A 6,000-nucleotide genomic window follows, 5' to 3' on the forward strand; every position below is an offset into this window, starting at 1 on the left:
CAGATGGGGGTCAGACCCACCACAGGTCTGGCATCCCTTCACATCCTGGTTCCCTCCCCAGATCCCTTTGCCATAGGGCAGGGACTCCAGTGCTGCCCAGCTCAGCCTGTGGCACTGGCCCAGTGTCCCCAAGGTGGATGGGGTCAAGGCCACCATAGCCTTGCTTTCCCTTCAGTCCCTCGACACAGTGCCCTTGTCCCAAATCTACCACAGGACTGGGCTGTCGGGACAAGTGGGGGTGACATATAGAAAGGAGCACACAACATAAGGGCAAAGGGACATGCTCTGTCAGGGCAGCTGGACTCGATCTTTGGAGGTCCCTTCCAACCCCTAACATCCTGTGATCCTGGGACACAGAAGGACAGGGTGACATGGGAGAGGCTGAGAGGCAGGAACAGCATGACGTGTCAGGATGGGGTGACCTGTAGGGACATGGAGACATAAGGATATGGTGACATGGAGGAACAGAACGACATGGAGGGACATGCAGGGTAGGGGGACATGCAGGGCAGGGTGACATGTAGAGACGTTCCCTTACCCGCAGGTGTCAGCACCGCACCCGAAAGTGCTGCTGGTTGCCGGTGGCCTCTGACCTGGCCTCGGAGCTGACCTTTAGGGGTGGTGTCACCCCAGGGGTGGGGAGACCAAGGGGGCAGCAAACCCTCCTTTTGTCACTCATGAGCCAGCCCCAGGGTGCGTGGGCAGGGCCACTATGGGACACCAAGCCACCCACCTCACAGCTGCCCCCAGAGCAGCCGGGCAGAGATCTGAGCCCCCTGCCACCCCCCACTCTTAATTCTATGGAGGACACACTGTGAATGAGTGTCACAGCATGGATCCCAGGGACCCCCAGCTTTATCCCCTCCATGTATGGATAGCTGGAGTGAATGAGGGCACCCCAGGGCATCCCTGGCTGGGTAGGGGTCCTGGAGGTGTGGCTGGTGGTGTCCCATCACAGCCAGTGACATGGGACAGGGTGGAAGGGTGTCTGTATTGGGTTGAACTGAGCTGGAGTTAATTCTCCTCACAGCATCGTTCTAGTGCTGTGTTTTTTTGCAGCAGTAGTTGATAACACAGCAGTGTTTTGGCCAAACCACCACAGTCCTTTTCCTGGGTTCCCGGGTTCGTTTCCCGGCCAACGCACCAAAAAGGACTGTGGTGGTTTGGCTCTGGCCTGGAGGCCAGATACCCACCAAGCCGCTCTATCACTCCCCCTCTTAAGTGAACAGGGGAAGAAGGGAAAGAAAATATAACAGAAGCCGGGGATAAGATAGGAGCAATTTAATAACACTAATAAGCAAACAGCAAATAGACCGCACGGAAGCAAAGAAAGCAGAGAGAGAGAGATGTTAGTCTCTACTTCCCATCAGCAGGACGGTGGTCAGTCTCGGGAAGCAGGGCTCTCTAAGCTTGGTGGTTCCTTGGGAGGATGAACGCCATGGATGAATCCCCCCCATTTCCTTCTTTCACTTTCTTATACCTGAGCTGACGTCAGATGGTATGGAATACCTCTTTGGCCAGTCTGAGTCAGCTGGCTCAGCTGTGTCCCCTCCCAAGATTTATCCCACCCCTCAATGTACTCTCGGGGCAGGGAAATGTTGAAAGGACACAGCCTGGATACTGGATTCAGCCATAGCCAAAACACTGCTGCGTTATCAACTACTGCTGCAAAAAACCACAGCACTAGAACGATGCTGTGAGAAGGATTAACTCCAGCTCAGTTCAACCCAATACAATCTCCACCCCTTATTCCATACTATTTGCATCATGCTCAGGTTCTACACATTTCAATACATTTAACCATCTCATTTGATTCTTACACCAAAACAACAAAAGAAAAAAAAAAATTCTTGCTTACATTCACAACCTGATCTACATACTTAAACTATCTCAATACTCCAACATATAGAGACTTATATCAATGTCTCAGTCCTCTCTTAAAGAAAGTTTCTTGGACACCAACTCCAGCTGGTCTCAACCACTGTGTCATTCTTGATCCTTGCAAACCTTCATCAGTCTGGGTTCTTCTTACTTCATTACTTTCTGCAACATGCAACTCACATTATTCACATTCCAAATTACCTTTCCCCCAGTGTTAGATCCCTTTGAGGCACACACTGAGTCTCCCCATTTCTTTTCATTACCCACCAAGTACATCCAGGCCCCTGAGCAAAGACAATCCCACGAATGGGTTTGCCTTTCCCCGTGGGAGGAGCAACCCACACTGCCTTTCCTAGCCACCTTCGCATGTGTACTACAGGGACTTTATCTCCCCCCACAGTGTGCAAGGCTTCTGTTTGGGCAGGACCAGGACAGTTATCACCTAGGGGTGGCATGTTGCAGTTTGAGCTGGGTACCCCCTGCTGTGTTTACTTCCTGTGTCCAGAAGTCCAGCCCAGAGGGGTGGACACAGGAAATTATGTATTTCTTACCACAATTCTTTGCACCACTATAAGATCCAGTGCAGAGTCTAGCACTTCCTCTTTCTTCCTCCTCCGTCAGCCGGTAACTGGGGGAGATGTCTCCTGGCTTTGGGCCTGGCTAGGCCCAAGGCCACGGGGGGATGGGCAGTCTCAGACCTGGCCAGCTGAGACTAGCCTAGCAGTGGGAGGGGGAAGAAGGAGCCCTGGGGGTCTTGGGTGTACCCTCAGGTGGGGATGGGATGTCTCTGGGTCTGTTTTGGGATCTTTCTTTGTCACTGAGCTTTTGGTTTTCTGTAAACATTCACTGCTATTTAAACTTTCCATCACTTTTGCAATCCGTTTTGTCTGAGTTGTTTATTTCTACCCGTGGTGGGGTGGGGGCTGCCTCAACCCAGCACAGTGTCTGAGCACCCTCAGGGGTGAATTGCTGGGCCCTGAGTCACAGGGTGGGGTACAGGGTGAGTCCCCGGGAGGAGGGAGCTGCACCATGACTCATGGCCCAGCTGCCCCCCCCAGCAGCTCCCTCGTCCTGAGCACTAGCCTGCTCCCACCCAGACCCCAGGGTTTGAGGTTCTCTATGCCCCCCCGGGGATGCTGTCTCATCCCTTGTTGGCTGTGGGTGCAGCACTGGTGTCAGCGCCACGGCTGAGGTGGAGTTGAGCATCTCAGGGGTGACACTAAGACAGGGAACACTATCCAGGTGCCACACAAAAGGTGGGATGACATTTGAGGCCTGACCAGGCACTTGGCTCAGCCCCAAAATATTGCTGCTGTTGCAGTGGGGCTGAGGGTAGGGGGCTCCATCCTCCTGCATCCTCAGCTTCCCTGTTCCTCTGCATCCCATGCCCCATGGACACCCCAGGACAGTGCAGCCGTCCCTTGAGCATTGTGACTGCTGTCAGGACAGTGCAAACACTGCTGAGGGGCCATATCCAGCCCTTGGAAATGAGGTTGGCTTTGGGTACCACAGCCACCCCTGGGACACTGTGGCCATTCCTGCAATGCTATGATCCCCTCCAGGACACCAAAGCCATCCCTAAGACATTGCAGCCATCTCTGGGACACTGTGGAGAACACTGGGAACACTACAGCCATCTCTGGGACACCACAGCTATATCTGCCACATCTTGGCATCATTGAGACACTGTGGAGAGACCCAGGACACTGTGCTACCCTCATGCTGCCCCATCCTGGCCACTGGTGGTCTCTATCACCCCCAGAGGTGCTGAGAAGAGGGATGGGGCTATGGCCTCGTGGGCTCCCCCCTGCTCCCATGGAAATGCAGCCAAGCTCTGCTCCAGGGAGACACTCTGCACTGGGAAAAATGCTGGCAGATGCTGCAGGAGCCAATTCCCAGCTCTCACAGATGGCCAGGGGAGCGGAGGGAGGGCTGCGGCTCTGTGTACCCCCAGCTGAGGGGACACCTGGCATCCTCTTCCTGGGGTAGCCCCCATGGTGAAGCATCACCGTGGGAGTTCAGGGCTGCCCAGACTTGGCAAAGCTGTGAGCCAGAGTCATTAAGGAATTAATGGTGAGGAGGAGGGAAGCCTGGCCAAGCCAGGCAGGTTTCTGGCAGCACTTCCAACCAAGTTACTGAATCTCAGAATCTCAGCATGGTGGGGTAGGAAGGGACCTTTGGCGATCATCTAGTCCAACCCTTCTGCTAAAGCAGGGTGACCCAGGGTAGGTGGCCCAGGATCGTTTCGAGACAGCTTTGAAATCTCTCCAGAGGAGACTTCACAATGTTCCTGACCAGCCTAGTCCAGGGCCCCAGCAGCCTCACAGGAAAGACTTTTTTCATCATGTTCACATGGAACCTCCTGGGTTGCAATTTGTGTCCTTTGCCCCTTGTCCTGGGCACCACTGAAAAGAGTCTGACCCATCCTCTTGCTCCCTGCCCTGTAGCTACTGATCAGCATTAAGAAGATTCCCTCTCAGGCTGCTCTTCTCCAGGCTAAAGAGCACTACATCTGTCAACCTTTCTTCCTCAGAGAGGCGCTCCAGTCCCCTTGGCATCTTTGTAGCCTCTTCTGGGCTCTCTCCAGTAATTCCCTGTCTCTCTTGATCTGGGGAGCCCATAACAGGCCCCAGGACTCCAGAGGTGGCCTCTCTAAGGCAGAATAGAAGGGAAGGAGAACCTCCCTTAACCTGCTGGCCACATACTTCTGAATTCACCTGAGGAGAACATTTGCCTTATGGGTGACTTACTGTCCCCCAGCACTCCCAGGTCCTTCTCCATGGAGCTGCTTTCCAGCAGTTCAGCCCCTAGTCAGTCCTGGTGCAGGGGCAGGTGTGGTGGGTTAACGCCTTTTTCTGAAAACAAAAAAACCAAAGCAGGGTGGAGGGCTTGCGGGTACTTTACCCTCCCTGCCGGGCGTTTACCCTGGGAAAGCTGAGTCTGTTCCACTCCCCCCTCCCTGCCCAGCTAGGGCATAAAAAGCAGGACATCGTAGCTGTTGGATCTCCTTTTTGGCTCCTGCCTCTGCTGGATGAGAGCTACTGCAGCTGCCCTCCTGCTCCTCAGCCACGTGGCCAGACCTGATCCTTTTCCCTGCTGCCTCCGCACCTCCTCAGAGGAAGACTGGTTTTGTATTATTCTTTTCTGTCCCCCTCCCATCCATTCTTGTTCCTTGCCCTTGTGAACTTTTTTTTCTGTTATTGTCATATATATATAATTTAAAGAAAAATTCTTCGCCTCTCTACTTCCAAGCTGACTCCAGATTGTTGTTTAGTGGATTTGCTCCTTACCCTTTTTTTTTTTCCCCTCTCCCTGTTTGGAGGTGGGGGGGGAGTGGGGAAGAGATTCTCAGCCTTTTCCCCATTTGAGCTTTTAACTCCCAGTTAAGGCTCAAACCACTACAGCAGGACTCTAAACTTCCCTTGTTAAACCTCATGAGGTTTCCCTCTGCCCAGCTCTGCAGCCTGTCCAGGTCTCACTGACTGGCAGCACAGCCTTACAGGGCATCAGCTGTAGGAAAGCAGAAAGTATCTATGGAAGGTTTCAGGAAAAGGAAGAACAACAGGCCACTGATACTGGAAGGATGGCTTGATGATAAAGAAGAGCTGACCGTGGTAAACAACCTGACGTGCCAGACAAGAGGACGCTTGCCTCCATGCTGGAGAAGACCAACCTGATATGGGATGAAGATAACAATGGACAGCTGCATATCAAAGGAGAAAACCCAATTAGCAGCAGTGGTGCAAGAATGTCAGGGAATTGCTTACCCTGCTCGATTTTTCCTATATAAGCTGCTTGTTCTGTACCAATAAACGATTCCTGCCTCACCAACATGGGAGTCCGTGCATGCTTTCCGAAAGTCAGCCACTCCTTCCATTTCTGTGTCACCAGCAACCTTTCAGGTTTTCTGGCTCCTTTGGTTTGTGACCTGACTGTAAAGCAGCAAAGCCTGCCTGGGCATGGCACAGGAGGGCAGGGCAAGGGGAGGATCCACAGCCAACCGGGAGGGCAGCAAAGGAATCTCTCTGGTGCAAGATCCACCCCACAGTGAAAGGAGGGGGAATTGGAGGGGCAAGTGCAGCTCATACTAAGCCTGGATTTAGGATGGATCAGTTTGCC

The sequence above is a fragment of the Melanerpes formicivorus genome, unplaced genomic scaffold (genome assembly GCF_026170545.1).
Source record: "Melanerpes formicivorus ecotype bairdi unplaced genomic scaffold, bMelFor1.0.p_v2 SCAF_229, whole genome shotgun sequence".
Lineage (NCBI taxonomy): Eukaryota > Metazoa > Chordata > Aves > Piciformes > Picidae > Melanerpes > Melanerpes formicivorus.